Source organism: Euprymna scolopes, chromosome 16 (assembly GCF_053919585.1).
Source record: "Euprymna scolopes isolate OS-2025 chromosome 16, ASM5391958v1, whole genome shotgun sequence".
Classification (NCBI taxonomy): domain Eukaryota; kingdom Metazoa; phylum Mollusca; class Cephalopoda; order Sepiida; family Sepiolidae; genus Euprymna; species Euprymna scolopes.
The window spans coordinates 14,181,900-14,201,849 of record NC_136497.1 but is presented as its reverse complement, the minus strand read 5'-3'; the positions used below and the strand labels follow the sequence as shown (position 1 = coordinate 14,201,849).

The 19,950-nt window shown below is 35.6% G+C and overlaps 1 long non-coding RNA gene across 1 annotated transcript in view; it reads left to right on the top strand.

Annotated features, from left to right (window-relative positions):
- Positions 1–1,067: 1,067 nt before the first annotated feature.
- LOC145295841 (uncharacterized) overlaps positions 1,068–19,950 on the top strand; it is a 38,904-nt gene continuing 20,021 nt past the window's right edge. Inside the window, exons 1-3 of the long non-coding RNA XR_013869893.1 lie at positions 1,068–1,228; positions 13,164–13,243; positions 14,766–14,849. This is a non-coding gene — a long non-coding RNA (uncharacterized LOC145295841). The remainder of the gene's footprint in view (positions 1,229–13,163; positions 13,244–14,765; positions 14,850–19,950) is intronic.

Below are 19,950 nucleotides of genomic sequence, written 5' to 3'. Positions count from 1 at the left end.
ATTTATTTCATTAAAATTTTTTAATTAGAGTCGATGTTCTTAGTTTTTATATTCGAAAAAATGTTCAGTGAGAAAGGTTGAAAATATTTCAATGGATGAGTTGGCTATAAGTAAGCAGACGACAAGAAAGGATTCAAGCAGTTTGTGTGTGTGTGTGTGTGTGTGTGTGTGTGTGTGTGTCGCGCTTTCTAAATGTCAGTATGCATGAGTTAACATGCCAACAGGCTCAAAGCCCGACGGAGAGGCGCTGAGGACGCCGGTTCGTGGATTTCGGCTCAACTGGTTTATTGAAGAAAAATCTGTTTTTTTAAGGAATTACAGTCGCTCCCAAAAAGTTGTCTTATTGATCCAAAATATAATTATTTGTCTTTATTCAGGATAGTGTATGTGCAGACGATGTGCGCACAAAACTGTATTACAATCCGTGCAGAAACGTCACCAGAGCACATTCTGTGCAATAACGTGTAAAACAAACACATGGATGCAATACTGTTGTAATGCGACTGGGATTGAGTTCGGCAGACATTGTGGAACCTATTATGTTATAAATTATTTTTTGATACCCTGTCTAAGAAATGGAGACTAGTTGGTGGTGTACTAGCACAAATATGACAATACTCCATGCGCGAGCGAATGATATACGATACTAGCAGGTGTGAGACGTTTTCTAGCCCGATAGGGGGGGGGTCTTCCTGCTTTGTGGCAAGTTTGACCACATCTTATATGCGAGTATTTAACTTCATGTTGCTTGAAAGTGTTATGCTAAGGAGTTTAAACATTGGACTGGCAAGTGCTGTTAGTCATGAAAATCCGTGGTTGGAAAGATTTCTTATAGAAAGACAAAAGAGCTTTGTATTGGTGGCATGAAATGTAACTGTTGATTAGTTTGGTCTCATTCTACTACAGATTGGATATGAATTAATATAAACTACCCTCTGCTATTTAGTCTCTTTAAATAGACTGGCATTAATAAACACAACAGTATTGCGTCGTTGATTAATATGCTTTAAAGGGCCACGACGTTTTGTCAGGCTCTGTGTTGGTCTGCACGCTTTATGTCGGTTGGCATGGCAACGTTTTAGAATAGACGCCATTTCTCTTCGACGCCTTATTTGTTTCAATGTTGTAAACGTTATTTTCGCGTTTGAACAATCTTATTACTGACTATTTTTTAAACTGGAGATCAACAAACCAGAAAATCGGATTTCGGCGAATATTTCAAATATAGGTAAGAATACGCTTTCAGTTTTTGCATTCTGATTTTCAATAACTTTGAAGGTACGTGTTCAGAATAGATATCCAAGAATTTAACGAAGATTCACGAGTTTCGTCGACTAATTTTGGACCTGGCCGATATAACTACTCGATAAATTGGCAGGCAAAACCTTTTCGCAGATTTCTGATTTGTAACCATTTTTTGAATAAACGACACCACCATACCCACCCAACTTCATCTAAATTTCGTAAATATGCCTAGTTGCAATTTATTAAACCCCATCCCCTAGTTGTATTTTGACCCCCCCCCCGATATTTGAACCTAACTGTTAACTAAAAAAATGCACTAAAATCTACTGTTAACCCTAAGTTCAAAATAGAAGCGTTCATATCGCGGTCCCTGTCGAGTAATACTTACTATTACCTGCGAATTCTATCAAACACTTTGAAGCGAGCCAAAAGACAAATGATGTCCATAACTGGGTAGATTACCAGTTCGAAATATGAAGAGAGGCCAACGCTCCCCCCGCCCAACTAAAACCAGTATTGAAACCGATATCCTAAACAATGAAACTCTCCTCAATCAAGAATTTTGTTACAAAACTCTGAAATTCTTCAAGAAACTAGGCACCGCCAAAATTGGGGGGGGGGGAGGCAGGTCAGTACTTTTTGACGGACCGTCTTTTTAAAAATCTACCAAAAATCAGGTAATTATCCGATCAATACGAAATTTTCAGCGATTATTAGGAGAAGAATGAACTTTATAACAGTGTACTTATTTTTCATAAACGATATTTATATATATATATATATATATTTTTTTTTTTTTTGCTTACAAAACCCCCCTTTGTTTTGAAGTGGGAACAAATATGCTTAAAATAATCATCTGAAACTGAACAAAACATATTGCGTTGTTGTAAGGGACAGAATTATAGATTAAAAAAAAAAAATTGTTTGCATACCTTATTTTGACGTCTGAATATCAGAACTTCGATTGTGTTTAATTATCCCGCTTTTGAGTGTTGAAGTGTGAAATTCGGTGAATATGTTAAGTAAAATAATTAATTTAAGTTAAGCAAAACAAACAAATTTTTTTTTTACTATTTATACGAAAAAAGCCATTTTAAAATTTTTGATAAATAAATTAACAATTTTTTTTTTAGCGAGCCGAATAATGCATGACCATTATTAAACAGGGCATGCTTTGAATAATCGATACAAAAAAAAAAAAAATTCGATAAATGTTGTGCCCTTTGTGTTAAAAATAGCATCATTTTTTTTCGATCCCGTTTGAAAACGTTTGCCGCCTTTCGACTACGGTGGACCAAACGCGCTGAAATAATTTTTTTTTATTCTGCTTTAAATTGCCCCCCCCCATTTTGGGGAGTCTGGCCCCCACACACATACACATTAAAAACCAAACTCATACAAATAGTCAACCATCTGGTACTGGCCAGCCTCCGCTTAATAATACATTGAAATTTTCGTCACTGAAAAATAAGTTTTTTTTTGGCCTGTTTGGTCTTCCATAGTTTTCTTCTTATAATCCGCAAACGTAAGCAGAGTCGATCTCGACTCTACATGGACGCGAAATATCTGGTTACCTATATGAATAAGTGGAATTATTTGAAATTCAGGTACTTATATTATAATATTTTTGCATATTCTCTTAGAAAATCATCCTAAATCTTAGTTAGACAATAAATAAATAAATTAATTATTTCAGAAACCTTTTTTTTTTTTTTTTTTAAATATTTAAGTACGTTTTTTGTGCAAGACAAAAAATGTCAATTTTTAACTTTTTGGGAAAATTTAACATTTAAAATTGAATTAAAAATAGTAGAAAAAGTTTTACATTATTCTGTTTTCTATATGATAAAATTCAGGGTTTTATCTTTCTGGAAAAAAAAAGTTACTCAGAAATAATGGATTTTAATAAATGTAATTTAGTTTTAAAAAACAACAACAACTTGATTTTGCGGCCATTTTTGGCGGTGCCTACAAGAAACCAACCCATCGTGAACCTAAACATCTCCGCCATCATGTGAATGAAACGATCATCGTCATATAAGACAGCAAAGATTGTGATTGACGACTTAAACACTAATATCATCCGTTTGGTATACGTTAAAAGTGACGTGGATGCGGATGAGTGTATCTGATTCACATTTCAAAGCAACCAAAGTCCTTAAACAGTAGACGATGAAAAACAGGGTACGATCTCCATATTGTGTGTTATCAGCACTGGACTGAAGAAAAAGTTAGTGCTGGAGTAATTACCCCAAAACCTAACATCGCTGCATTGGCATCAGAGTTAATGCTGGTATCACTCCAGCCATAGTTCCATTAAACTCTGAAAAAAGCGCACTGGCCTTACTTTCAAGAAGATCTTGAAAGGGAGATTGCCCATCCATTAGCAGACCCTAAAATCTATTACAACTTCACCATGTTTGTGCGCCAAACAGCCGGGAAAAACACCTTTAAATCTGCCACATCCAATACATACCTGGACTCGATACCCCAAAAGCAGCAAATTGTACGACCAATACTGTTATTGTATGATTTTTCGTGACTATATGTGTTCTTCTAGATATTATGTATAGAGGATCTTACAACGAAGGACTTCTGCAAATATATACTCTTGTAAATATACCATCATGTTGTCTTATTTATTATCGACCTTTCAAGGTTACAACACTAGTGGCGCGAGATGCAGACTTATTCTTACACAACATAACCTAGACTACGTCGCATACAACACTGGCAACAAGATCTTGGATTTATGTTGGATACAATATAACCATTATTACAATTAAAGATGTTTGATTTTCGAAAAAGACTTAGATAGTGTGCTCGAAAATGTTGTTAATCATAATAGTGACAACGAGAAGTGCCAATTCAGGAACAACTGGGCTAATGAAAAAGGATTTCAAAAACTATCTGGCGAATATACCCGTTGAATCAAGTGCAAAAGAAATACTAACAATAGCACTAAAGAAACGGTTAGAATCTTAAAAAGATCTCTCGGTTGGAGTAACTAAACTAATGGGAGAATGTTTGGCATCCGGTAGAATACCCCATCCAAAGGAAAAACAAAGTGATAAGAAAATTAAAACAAGGAAGGAAAGTCTCCAACGCTAGAAACTCGGATAAGAAAGTTTTCGTTCTTGAGGAGGATGAAAAATATTGCAAATCATTCCCAAATATGAGGTTTTAAATTCTAATAGTTTTAAATTCTAATAGTTTTAAATTCTAATAGTTTTAAATTCTAATAGTTCGACCGCACAAAAAAAGAAAGAAATCTGAATTTTTATTGTTTAATCAGGAGCACGTAAATAAGTTTATTTTTTCTTTCTAACTAAAAAGTGAAAATCTATTTTCCAGTGGAAAAAGTCACAACCATACAAAAAAACAACAACAACAAAAAAAAAACACATACACACACACACAAAAGTCAGTGCCCTATTTTAAGGGACGAAAAGTGTCATGTTCGACATTAAACATCAGCATAAACAACAACTTCGTCTAAAAAGGAAATTTCAAGAAAAACAATTGGAACAGAGGAAAAATATTGAGTAAACGTTTCCAACAAGAACAGAAAAATATTGAGTAAACGTAGCCGACAAGAACAGAAAAAAATATAGGAATTATCGAAAAGAGGTAAAAATATTCGAGATAAAAGTGCATTTTCACAAATGCTGTTTGGAACGTGATCGATAAGTTTACGTCATTGAAAACGAAATTACGTTTGTTTTGATACGAAAGATCGAGCGAATTATTAGACCAATTAAAAAAAAAAGAACGGTTCGTCTGTTATTAAGAAAGTTGGGTATAGTCGAACATATCTAATTCGTCAAATTATATATTACCACAAAACAACCTTTGTTGAAGGTACAGTCATTAACTAAATTGTTTAGCCATAAAACATTATTTGAAACGTAATCGATTATTTTACTTACGTCATTGAAGACGAAATTACGTTTGCTTCGATACGCAAGTACTTATAATACAGATCGAATAAACTGGACCAAGTTTACTATTAGCTGGAAGGGGATTGGTCAATATCCACCAATGCTTGGTATCACAACCGTAGTAAACATCTCCCAATCCCTAAAAAAATAAAAAATAAAAAATAAATAAAAAAAAAATAAAAAATAAAAAATAAATAAATAAAAGGTGTCAGTAATTAGCAATATGAAGACAAGTTTCAACATTTAATATAGAAATTAATTGGAGAAAACATTACTTTTTGAGTGTATTTTTATATGCTTATGCTGTGTCGACACGCGAGAGGAAGATTAAGTCATTAAATGTTCTAAGATGTTAATACTACTTGGGAACATTCTCCTGGCAATAAATGTTAAGTTTTATAGTCGTTAGGATTTTATGTATTTCTTAAAATAGAGTCTGATAAAAGTGGTGTAAAACAATTGTACCCAAAAGAGAGACAAAAGAAAAACTTCCTCCGACTGAGGCAATCATGTTTTCTTAAGAGAAAAATGTTTCTTCTTTTTAAACAAAAGGAAAGAAAATTTTGCTCCATAAATATGTCGGATGTGACACAAGCTCATCTTTTGGAGAATTAATCTAGTGAGGTTTGAGCGTTAATGGTAGCTGCAAAATGCCAGCCCGCAGGAAGAAAAGAAAAGACGTGCGAAGCCATGTTGGTGGTTTAACGTCGCACAGAAGGACGGAGTCGGACTGTTTTGCTTACTCGTGTCATGCGCAGTGCCTTTTATACGATTTTGCCGGCTCCAGCGAAGGCTGTCAGAAACAGATTCTATAAAAGTTGTTTTCTTTAAGCGTTGATTGGATAGAAAGTGGACACCCTGTCACGTGGTATAGACTTGTGCTATGTCCGCACAGAGAGGCATTGTTTTACTTTTTACTTCGACAGAATTTGCGTGGGTGGATACAAATGTACACGTAACTGTAATGTTCTTTATCCATCCGTTTTAATGTCTCTGGCGTATCACTATTAACTGAACATATCTGATTCGTCAATTAGATATTACCACGAAACAACCTTACATCTGTTGAAAAGGTACACTTAATAAATTGTTTGGACTCAAGTAAAAATGTATAAATATAAATAAATAAAGAAGATGGCACTTTTTTTGCTATCGTAGTTAACAATTATTGCGATGATTTCAAATTGTCGAGGCTGAGCGCCAACTATTTGAAATGTCTAATTTTCGCATAGAGTTTAGATGCAAAAACCATACGATATGAAAACGACATCTAAAATTAAAATTGTTTATAATGAACAACTCAAAAATTGTTTATAATGAACAACTCAAACAAGTTCTTGGATAAAAAAATATTGATTATAGAATATAGCAATGAACTCTTTCTGTCGAAATATTGAAAATTTAAATGCCGAAACAGAGAAATAAATAACTTTTTTTTTTCGGAAGTTTTCTTCTATGGGATGAAAAGATGCAAAAGTCTATATAAAAAGTAAAGGTTTTGCCGACATTTTTCGCCGAGTGAACCATGCCCTAAAGAATTATCATTAGCCTCTGCCTAGTTCCAAAAAGATTTCGGCTAAACGAAGTAATTTTTCCAAGGTTTATTTACCTTCAATAAGTTTTCAGACTTTTTTTGTACAGGCATTTAAAATTGATAAGACTCTTGAAAATTATTTATGTAACTGCTATACATCTTATGAGATGACTGGCCATTTTTTTTATTTCATGTTCAAATTAACAGCTACAGCAGGAATTGGAATACGCCCTACTAAAGTCTGATTGTCACAGCTAATGAATTTCAAAAATGCAATCTGGACGTGAGAGCACTTTAGAAGAACGATATGCAATAAACTTATGTTTTAAATTTGGAAACAAATGCCACAGACACGTATAGAATTCTTCAGACTGCTTTTGGGACATCTTGCATGAATAAAGCATCAGTTTTTGAGTGGCATACAAGGAATCTGTGAGGGATGATGAGAGGTGTAGGAAGGGTAAGGAAGTCAGAACACCAGAGTTGATTGGTTAAATAAAGAATTTCACGAATAAAGACCGTCGTATGTCTATAGAGACAATAAGTACACAGTCTGATGTCAGCGTGGAACTGAAGATACGGAAGGTTTGCGCGAAGTTTGTCCAAATGCACAATCCACAACTCCATCTTTGTCACAGACTCTTTGAGGTGAGCATGAAGACAGTTCCTTACCTTCCCTATAGTACAGATCTTGCTCCCTGTGATTTTTGGTTATTACCTAAGCTCAAGGAAAACCTTAGAGACTGTATCTATGAGACAATTAAGTGGATGAAATAAGCTGTGACGAGGGTCATTGACACGCTCACACAAGAGGATTTCTATGGGGCCTTCCAGAAGGTGTTGAAACAGTACAACAGGTGCATTGCAGCCAGAGGAGGAGATTACTTCAAAGTGTACTAGAGTTTCATGTGTGTACTATCAATAAATTGATCACACGAAAAAAGTCTGGAAACTTATTGGAGGCACCAAGAAAGTAATGCTTATCTGCAAATATCTGTGAACGAGTGCTCAAATCAAGATTTTATAAATAAAAAAAATGGTAGAAGACAAGACCAAGAGCGAGCTAGTGCGATAAAAAATATGCCGACTCCAGAAAACACAGTGTCACTACAAAGGTTTTTTTTGTTTAGAAAATTAGTATAATGTGGTTATTCCAAACATGGATAATTTACGAACTCCTCTTAAATAAGATATTAAAGAAAGAAAATGATTGAATTTCAGCGATAGGATGGAGGGCATTTGAAAAAAATCAAAGATATACTCTCATCAAAATTATTTTTTAATGCCCTACAATCCAGATTTTGAAATTATTGTGGCTACTGATGCTACATCGTACGATATTAGAGTCTGCAAATGGAAACGGATCACTAAAACATATCGTCCACACACCTTGTTCATTATTACCTGCAAAAAAAAAGTTATAAGTCGAGAGGGAAGCATTAGGTATTATGTTTGCAGTAAAAAATCATGTATTTGTTCATGGAAGACATTTTGTGTTGTAAACCAAGTGTGACGATAGTTGAAGTATATCAATATCGTATTAATAAAAAACAAATAAATTTAATGATTAAAAATCCAAAAGCGTGAGACAAATAAGCCGTTACCATAGCAACAACGGCGATATCTAGGAGTGAAATAAAAAAGAAGGAAAGAAAAACGCTGATATATTTAAAATTCAGAAAAAAACGTATCCAGCGTCTCTTTCGGAAAAGGCTAGCCGTTAGGAATTTTAAACACCAAATTAGTTGCAGACAGGAGTCCGAAGAAGAAAGACGTCTGAACTCTGCTGATAAAATGAACATCACGAGAAATACAGGAATTGTATATCGTCGTTGTGCTTCAGCGTAAACCAAAGGTTGGCTCATCTTCCACTATTTCCATTTGTAAATAATAAAGGAAATATCGGATCCCTTTAAGAGGAATATTAAAAATACGAAAATTTCGTTAGTGCTTGAAAAAAAGAAAAGTTCATCGTAGGAAAGAAAGAAAAAACAAAACACTATAAACAAATTGCGAATCAACCATTAAAAGACATAAAAAGCAAAATCAATGGTAAAAGACGAATAACTCTATAAACCTTCCTTTTGGTTGTAAATCCGTTTTGATTCGTTGTTGAGAGCTCAAGAAAAAAAAGAAATAAGCCTTATTGAACTGAAATATTATTGTCATTTTTTAAAAAATTTGTATATATTACTTTGATTCTGTTCATTAAAATAAAACAAAGAAAAAAATATATATATACATGTTGAATTAATTATCTCTTCATGTCCAAAATATATGCCGAGACTTTACTAACCCACATTCTATTGCAGCGATGACTTTCGTGACGCCAGCAGAAGCAATCTTTGCAGGAAAGATTAAAAGTGTTTGATAGATTATTACCAACCCATGCAAAAGCTGGTTATAAATTGCCACGAAGAGGCGCTGTAAAGTTGGAGAAAACTATTATTTTGGATGTCGAAAGAAAACATCTTTTACTGAGAAACAAGAATAATGGATGAATGGACTGTGAACATGATTTACATGGTAAAAAGATCCAAGTTTAGACACAAAAACACATGAGGAAAATAATCAGGTGTTGTCGAGGATAATACTCCAGAGACGAACTAATGAAAGTTGTGTTCGATACATTTAAGAAACAAAACCCGCAAACAGGTTCTGAACAGCAAATATAAAAAAGAAAACGTAAGATTACAGACTTTACTGTAATAAATCCTTAAAAGAAAAAAATGTATTGACTCCATATGGAGCGAGGCTAAAAATTATGGTGTGACCGTGTCATGGTGATATCTCATACTTCGTTACTATATGGACTCATCTAGATGCTATGTATAGAGGAGCCTATGACGAAGGACGAGCAGTTTTTCTGCTGTTCTGCATCAAATACAGACTTTTGTAAATATCTCACCATGTTGTTTTATTTATTATTGTCCCTTCAAGGTCACAACAAATACCAAACGCTTTATAAATTTAACCCTTTTGCTCAAAGCACCATCGAAGTAGGCGAGAGACTCATGAAGTACTTATCAGAATACCACTAACAGAGAAAACTGATATAACGAAAAATAGTAAAAGCAGGAAAAGAGTCTGTTATTTAACTGTCTCCCACAGAGATAAGATGTGAGACAAAGGTTGGAAAATGAGATTGAAGATCCAGGAGGAGCACTTTGGCCTGCAAAAAACTGTTTGGGCAGCCCCGTCAGCATAACCTGGTAAGGGTGCCTCAGGTGATTAGCAATAAACTAAACACATTTTCAAGAGAGAAGGCAAAGCCTGGGAGGATAAACACTAGCAGCAGTATATCGCAATCAACAGGGAAAATGCTATTTCAGAAATGACAGATTCTGTTGATTTTGGTGCCGATGGAAAAATCTGCCAGCTGTCTACAAGAAAAGGCGTCTAATCCGAAAAATCAGCAACGATCGATCAACTCCAACGCAACAGCAATAAATAATAACTGCTAACCAACTTTCACCACTAGTTGTTACTTAAGCACCAAAGACCAAACAGAGCACTGGACTGACTAAATCATTCTTACTTGAAGAGCTTAATGTCTATATCAGTATCCTCAAGGCCGCTAAAGCCATCGACCAAAGAGGAGATCAAGCATTTTGGATATCTGACACAAAACTAAATTCTTGAGGCACTTAATAATAATGTGCTAATAAGAAACAGTTCAAAGATTAGGAAAGCGAACAGAATCATCGCTCTACTCAAACATAGCAGAAATCCAGCACACAAAAAGTTTCTGCCGGATCTTCCTGCTATGCTACCCGGTTAATTTGTCTACGCGTCTAATCATCAACATGTTGATCTCAATTGCTGAACCAGCAGGATTCCGGCCTAACGAATTCACAATCAGATCATAATCTTCACTTAAAGTCGTTGACGCTGACAAACGAATAGCTTACATCAATGTAGTATACTAGCTCCATTACTGTACACCAATAATTAACCAATGGCTCACAAGACTGAGCGGATCATACATGCTGACCACTTCTGAGTAACATCCCGAGACAGTATGGTCGAATAAGTAGAAATAAACTTTAACTTAGCTTAAGATGAGGTACTCCTTTACTGCGAAAATAACCACCTGCATGCAAACCCTGCAGCAACTCAAATTTCCTTGTTCCATCTCAATAACCAAGAGGCAAACCGACCCGTAAACGTCATATGGTATGGCATACAACATGAGAATCGCACCAGGCCTGTATACCTTGGTGTAACTCTGGACCGCACCCTTTCATTCAAGGAACATATAAAAAAGACAAAAATGAAAGCTCCTGGAACAATATCCTACGGAAACTGATTAACTCCGAATGGAGGAACCAGAGCACACACACTAACATCTGCTGTCTTGAACCTCAGTTATTCTTCTGCGGAGTATTCTTGTTATTTTATGAAAGTGAATACATGATAAAATATTAGACCCAGCATTGAACAACACCTGTCACTTGATCACAAGCTGCAACTCCTTACTGACAGATATGACAAGAACTTTTCAGTCGATTAGAGAAGATAACGTCTACCAGTGATGAACACCATCTCCTTGGTGGATGGGAACCAACGATCCAACGGCTGAAATCAAGGAAAAGCTTCCTCAGTCATGTCGAACCCTTAACACTATCTCAGGAAGAGAACAGGCTACAGCTGCAGACTAAACGGATCGAGAATGACCCTCCTGCTACTGATATGAGAATCTCCGCCTGAGGCCCTTACACCTGCTCAGAAATATTCTGGTTAAGTGGAAAACACTCAACTTTCCGAGAACGGGAATGGGACGATCTAGAGTTGCTATGATTAAATAAGACTACAAAACTGACTAAACCGTCTATAAATGAAGAGATGAGGAGCATACGATGCAACATTAACTTGTCTGCCTTCAACCGATGCAACTGGAAAAATCTTGCAGACCCCAACAAAAATACAAAGATCTATGTAAGAAAGTGGGAAATTGTCGTATGACCGGATGTTTCAAGAACACGCAAAAAAAAAAAAAAAAGATAAAGACGAAGATTTTTCGTTAGACTTCCGGTATTATTAGACATGACCAAATGTCTATATTTATCACCGTTACGACGTTTCATTTCAGCGAAAAAGGGTCGTATGCGTTGGTACGAACATATACTAGGCACGCACAACAATGTAATTGTAAATTTAAGATGGAAGCCCCAGGGGAAAGCCGAGAGTCCGACTGAAACAAAAGATCTATACTATGTTCTTAAGACGTCCGGACTTCATCTTGATCAAGTCTTTGACCGTTTATGGCAGTAATGGTGATGCTGGGAGGTGAGAAATCCAGCGCGAACAATGCTACGCGGGACAGACGAAAAAAAAAAATGAGTTATTTTAAAGAAAAACTAATTAAAATGATAATTTGTATTTGAGAAAACTAAAATGTGGAACGGCTGTGACAAAATCGAGAGACTACAGAAGAAAGAAATTAAAATTGTACCGAAATGTGTACTTAAAGTTGTATCAATCTATGTTGCTATCGCTTGCCGGGAAGAGTAACTTGGTTTGACGCGCATGGAGACCTCTTTGAAAAAGCTGTTACGTCTTGGGTATGGCAACCAACTCCACAGGGCCTAAACGATATAAAACGATAGGCGCACCCTTTTTTTAAAATCAAGGGGTTGATATGACATCTATTACCTCTACTTGATGGGTCTTCTCTTCGATTTCTCTGTCGGCGTCATTACTGGAAGGACCGCTGTGCTGAAATTGAACGCTGTATGAAATGAACAACAGACACATATTTCCTATAAAAATAGAAATCTGTCAAAACATTTAAAATATAGCATTTTCTGAGACCTCGAACGTTGAGATGAGTTGGAAACCAACGGCATTTAAAATCCATATGAATTACAATTCTTCCGTTGTCGAAACGAGAGAGAAAGGGAGAGATAGAAAGAAAGAGAAAGAGAGAGAAAGAGAGATAGAGAGAGGGACATAGAGAGAGAAAGAGAGAGAGAGAGAGAGAGAGAGAGAGAGAGAGAGAGAGAGAGAAGAGGAGACAGAAATACATAGATGCATGTAAAAACAAAGTGACTACCAATCCTGGTGTCGGCCAAGTTGATTTAACCTTTTACATCTGTGCACCCCGATTGCTTTGACTCGACTCAAATTTTAAAAACATCTGTCAATCTGAGCTGAGCTGATGTGCGCTGACATTTCAAAACAACATTGATTCGATTTTACTTGTCTTCTATCGACGATAATGAAATACGGGTAGAAGGCTATTAAAAGCGAGGAGCTCAATAGCTCCCTTAAAAGGGCTCTTTATCATTGTCTCACAAATCGAAGTCACGCTAATCGCGAATTTTCTATTACCAAATTTTATTCTCGTTCTAAATTTCGAATGATTTTTTTTACAAAGAATAAAATATTTTTCATGTTAATTTTTCATTGTCAAGAGATGTTACCTTTTGTTTTGAATATAGCTCGACGGTAACAACTTCTTCATACCTGCCTCATTCGTGAGAGTAGATTTCCCAAGTAGAAATGTCTCGTCAAGTGAATGGTAAGTTTGTGTCTGATTTGAGTTTTCTATGCACTATACAGTTATGTAAACGGGGTAATTTTTTTAATATAGATAAAACGTAATCACGTGAGGTAGCAACAATAAATAACTTTATATTTGAATTTAAAACACGAAAATATTTTCTTGATCCAAAGAAAGCATGACTCGTAATTTCACGTGAACGAACAAGAAGCGTTTTTATACCCCAACACCCAGTCCTAAACAATATATTAGCATTTTTATAACTCTATGTAAGTTTCAAGTTTTTCTTTTCTTCTTTATTTACGTTATCCTTTTACTATCTTTCTCTTACGCTGCTCTGTATGTATGTGTGTGTGGGAGAGAGGAGGGAGGAGGAAGAAAGAAGGAAAGAGAATCGAAATAATTAACAAAAACGTAAAGGATTTGAAATTATATTTGTAGCTGTATTAGACGGTCTTTAAAAATAATTCCTAAAAGTGGTGCAAGTTAGAAATCAAGTGTTTAGTATCAATAATCACCAGACCCAACTTTTTTTTCGCATGAACATATTTGATATTAAAGGAAAGTGGAAATAAACAACAACAGTCTTCACTTCTAGCGGGAACTGGCTGATGCAATCACCATGTTTATCATAAGTCCGAGTACTTTCTAAGCCTTCAGAAAAAAAAACAAAACTTTATAAATTGTTTAAAACCAGCTAGATTAATTTATCCCTGACGATGAATCATGAAAGATTGGACTTATGATAAACATTTTCATTAATGTTACTTTATTTTTGTCAGTTTACATTCTATCAAATGCCAACGTTTCGACCTAACGTTTTATCGTCCTCTTTCGGATCACACTTTGTTTCTCTTTATCGACCACGCACTGTCCTTGTTTCTTTTTTCTCTCTCCTTCTTCCCGTGACATCAGCACGTGCGCACTTGCCAATTTGCATACATGTTTTAACGGATGCTGCTAATATTTTCGCTAGCCGGCTATCCTACAATTTGTGCCATACCTGAAAAATATTTCATTTGAATGGATGAATATTTAATTAGCTTTCGCAGATGGTTTTACAATGATTAGTTCGTTGGGTTAAAACCTTGGCATTTCCACAAACTCCATATACAATAATATTATTCGTATTATTTGGATTCTAAGGACGACAGTTTTCAACTTGAGTGTTTTTTATCACAACGCGCTATGTTACCAAGAGAGCACACTGCTTCGACTGATGCAAAGAACGCACACTACCTATGTGGATTAAATAAAGGATTAAGTTCGAAATTCCGTGCAGATATCCGAGTCCTACAGAAAGATTCCCGAGTTCAACAGGATACACCTGAATAAGGTAGGAGGTTGCATCAACCGAAACATTGTGAAAATGACACTCAAGATGAGAACAGTAGTCCAAAGAATCCAAATAATACGAATTATCAATCTTCATCTAAAAATATCAGAAACAAAATAATATTATATATAATTATAACATTTCAGTTGATAGATATTAAGTTTTTGATCATGATATAATTTACTGGTCTTCAACTTCGTTTAGTTTCAGATGAAGAAATTACAGCTTTTGTATCACATATTATTCAAATGTCACAAAAAAAATTATCAGAAGAAATGTTAAACAAAGGTAAGCAGTTTCGTTTTGTTTTTAAAAACCATGAACAAAAAATGGCCAATGGCGACATGAATCAACTACACGCTCACACTTGACTTCGGGGGAAAAGTGTAGTATCTGTTTTGATAATACACTTCATTTTTCGATACTCAGTCAATGAAAGAGAAATCCTTAATTAGTCATAAATACAAAAAAAAAATCATTACGATAAAATATTAAATATAAAATGCGTCACTGAATTCTTTCACGCAGAAAAAGAATTGAACCGATCAATATTCACCGGTGCCCGTTGAAAATTTACGAAGATGGTTCAGTTGATGTCAGTTAGGAGATGGGTTCATCGATTTCATAGATATATGAGTGAAAAACGTGTTTTGAACACCTATGCACCACAGCCACCAGCTCATCGGCGCTGATCGGAGGATAACGGTGAATAAAATGCGTGTAGAGTTGAATGTGGGCGTCAGTGCACTGGAAACGATGTTGTCATCTTTAGGATACAGTAAAGTGGGTGGTAGGTGAGTTCCATGAATTCTCACACAGGATCAAAAGGACCACCGACGTGATGTTTTTCAGGACTTATTAAATTAACACGAACCCGAAAGTAACGGATTCTTGGACCGCATCATCACTGGTGACGAAACGTAGTGTTGCCACTACGAACCTGCGTCCAAACGGTAGTGGATGGAATGGCACCACTTACGCTCCCCAGCAAAGAAGATTTTTTCTGGATTTATTGGAACCAGGATTAAGTGTCAACTATGACCTTTACATTGGAACGTTTATAAAGCTGAAGGCTTGGATTGGCCAGAGAAAATGGAAATATTCTGTTTGCAACATGACAATGTGTCAGACCATATACAAGTTTAAAGACTACGGAATGTGTGACAAGGTTCGAATAGACGGTGCTGTCTCACCCACGGTATAGCCCCAACTTGGCACCGTTAAACTTTCACTTATACAGACCTCGTAAGAATGCATTATGTTGAATAGCAGGGCCTTCATAATTTAAAGATGACGGAGTTTCATATTAGGACACATATATAACGGGATAATACAGTCATAACGATAGCGATGATGAGGGAGAGAAGACATTTATATTACAGTTCTTTTAACACAGAGGAGAGGAGGCATGTATAGACATTACTTGCGATGGGGGAGATGGGGCACATAACTTGGAAAGGTTTACAGAAAGTTCACTATAAGATGATAAACACATTACCTTTTTCGTTCGTGATGAAGGATGACACAAGACAACAGTTACAAATAATGATGACTTCTTTATTCATCTGATCGACGGGTCGATTGACGTCAGGAATTCAAATTTGAATCTACATAGTATAAATATTCTTCCTTTGCTTCCGAGGGATTAACTGACCAATTCTCTGGCTCTCTTGCTGACTGACTTTCTCTCTTGCTGACTAAAATCCGAACCCATCATATGGAGAAATGTCCTTTTTCTATGACATCAGAAGTGTATTTTTCAAACGTGACCAATTTCACGTGGCTTTACATATGTTTGTCCAAACACACTTTTAACAAACAAAAGAATCCTCGATTCTAATCTAACCTATTTTAAACAATATAATTTAATTTGCATTGGTCATTCTTTTATTGACATATTTAATATTCAGATTTCTAAAAGAATTAACAATAGATTTAATTTCTAACATTTCATTTCTTAACTTTGTCTACAGGGTTCGATTCTAGGTTTATCCTAATCTCATTTTTACTTATCTAATATTCTTCTTATTTACATGGAAAGGGGACAACCCTTTTCTATGTAACAATTACATGGCAGCATTTTCCCAACAACAACACTGTAATTGCAGCCGTGTAAAAATGGGCAGCCTCGGCAGATGCTGACTTTTACGATCGAGGCATCAAGACTTATTCATGGCTGGCAAAAGGGCATTGAGAATGGTGGTGACTATGTAGAAAAATAAATTCTAAAGCATAACCGGTCGCTTGTTTTGATGGTACCACTCCCGTCTTAGTAATTCTTCAACTTTTTGAATTAAAAATAGGAGGCATTACTTTTGAAATAACCCTCGTATTAACTTTAAATAATATAATAGATTTAAAAGAAATAAATTTCAAATTTTTACAGTGTTACTCATTTTTACAATAGCTATAATATTATATGCACGTTTAAAAGTAAAATACATGTCTGATGAAGAGAGCTTTCCTGAAATATATATACGTATTCTAACCCTGATGATGCAAGTAAGAACACAACACAAAACATACAATATATATATATATATATATATATATATATATATATATATATATATATATATATATAGTCTAAAGAAGCTTTGAGAAAAATAAATAAATAAAAAATGCAGCTTGAATTCCCGAAAAAAAGAAGAAAAAAAGAAACTAAATTTAACTTATCGCAGACTTAGCATCTACATAATCCGACTTCTAAAAAGTTTATAATTACAAAAAGAATTCAACTATTTAAGGATGAAAGGAAAAAAAAGAGAAAACCTTAATTAAAATTGTTAAATAGAAATAGACTTATCGCTATTCTCAAAAGTCTTCAATTATAAAAAAGAATTTAACTATATATTTTATATATTTCGTATTTTATTTATGTGTTTTGTCTGTATTCTCCTGTCTTGTCTGTATTCTCCTGTATTATCCGCCCCCCCCTCATGCTACAAAGTTAAACGATAAAAACAAACAAAATGCCGGCAACTAACGATAAAAGAAAAAATGCCGGAAATTATTCTCTAATAGAGTAGATAAACTTAAGACTTTATAAAAAAAAAAGGTTAGAACTTTTTTAACAATAAAAAAAAATGTAAATTAAATATTTTACACATCCGAACGTAACGACTTTTATTCTATAAATAGATAGGCACTCGACCAAGTTATCCGGAAGTAGAAATCTTCTTTCGCTCTAGAAAGACATATGCCAGCTACCAGTTGACAAAAAGACGGCGGACGAAATCTTTAGTGCAAAAACGTTAAGTATTTTTTTTTTAAAACTAATCCTAAATGTTTTTTATGTTACCTTGTTTTTAAACTTGTTTTTCGTGTTTTATTTATGTATTTTGTCTGTATTCTCCTGTCTTGTCTGTATTCTCCTGTATTATCCGTCCCCCCTCATGCTACAGAGTTAAACGATAAAAACAAACAAAATGCCGGCAACTAACGATAAAAGAAAAAAATGCCGGAAATTATTCTCTATTAGAGTAGATAAACTTAGGGCTTTATTTAAGTAGTATACTTAATATATACTATTACTGCAAGCTTGCCTGTATTGAAAAAGCTTGCGTCTTGCTGGCAAATCAAACCATCTAATATAGTTAGCCTTATGTTCAAGTACATTCGAAATATAATACAGTGCAAAGAAACAGTTACTCATGAAAACGAACCTCCTTGAATAATTATCTAAACTCGAATGTAAATTGATATAAAGCCGACTTTACAAATTGATAATAGTAAATTATTGGATTTTAATTAATTATAAGATGAAACTCTAATGATTTAAACTCGATAGATGACGACAAACTTCCACCCATTAATATGGGAGGGGAGATTATCATTAAAAGTGTCCTGAATTGTTAACTTAGCACCGGACTTAATACTTAGATATAAATAAGTCACTTGTCTCCATTCCCCTCCTCCCCCTCCTTTTTTCTTTTTTAAAATGGAGAGTAGATAATACAGTGGATGTGTTATCGGCAGCTCCAGTAACTCTCGCTTCTCCTATTTTGTCATTCAGTCCTCATTCAATGAGTGATTTTTCTGACAAAGGGTGAAGAAAAAGTTGCTTAAAGGTCGGTAGTACTTGGTGACCAGTAGTCTGAGATGTCGGAAATTTTTCTGTCTCTGTCTGTCCTTGTGGCCATGTCACTAGTAAGGGTGCTGGAGGTAAACGTTTTGTATGGGCTGACGTTATCCGCCTGATAGTCAGGGACCCGAACCTTGGATTAACCACTAAGGAGGCTGTCCTATCAGCAGGTGCAAAGTACTGGGACTGCTGTATTGCCATTTGGTGAGTGGATCTGGACCATGCAGTAGTCTCTGGTGGGGCCTCTCGATGCCATACTAGTTGGTAATTGTTACGGCTTTACCTTTTCGTGTGCTACAAAACAAAAAATTTTCCTGTCTTTTTCTCTCTTACTTTCCCTCTCTGTACTGCTCTAACCAAGTATGCCGACCTATTCCACAAATCCCAAAACCTCAACATGAAATATCTCCAGAATAAAAACTCGATTAAACCTAGAACCCCATTTTCCAACGTAGAGCCCTACTACAAGGTCTCCTTCTCCAACATCAGGGGTCTACGTTCCAACCTTCCAGAGGTTGAAACCCAATTACAGGAGACGAAACCGGACATATTATTTCTAAGTGAAACTGGAATAGGGCCGACCACTTCCCTAGATGAGTTCATAATTAACGGATACTCTAATTTAACAGCTAAATCTGACACCCAAGATCGCCATGGGCATGGAATATGTGCCTACATACGGGATGGCTTCCCGTGTGGCAGGGATATCTCTAGAGAAGATCCTAATTTACCCTATATGTGCTTCAGGGTTGCACTTGCTAACACCACTGCATTTATATTTGCCCTCTATAGGCCCCACAACAGCAGAGCATATCTTTAAGAGCATATCTGAGAAAACAGACCACATACTGTCTTCACATCCCTCGGCTAACATCCACATCTGTGGTGACTTCAACGTCCATAACGTGGAATGGCTGACCCATTCAAATAAGACAGATGATGAGGGGAGGTTTTGCCATGATTTTGCCATTGCTTATGACCTCACTCAGATTGTTCGCGAACTCACCCGATACACCCGGTCAATATGCAAGCCTCTTAGACCTTTTTCTCTCAACTTCCCCTGAGCTATGTTCATGTTCCGTTCATTCTCCTCTAGGATCCTCCGACCACTCTGTCGTATCAGTTAAGATAAAAACGAAATGTAAGAAGCCCCCAGACGTACCCCTCCACCGTACTGTATACCGATACTCTATGGCTGACTGGGATAGCTTCCGTACATTCATATCTGATTTACCTCTGCACTCCATGTTTAAAAAGGAAGTGTCCTCTATAGTATCAGATCTGACCGAATGGTTAATTGTAGGC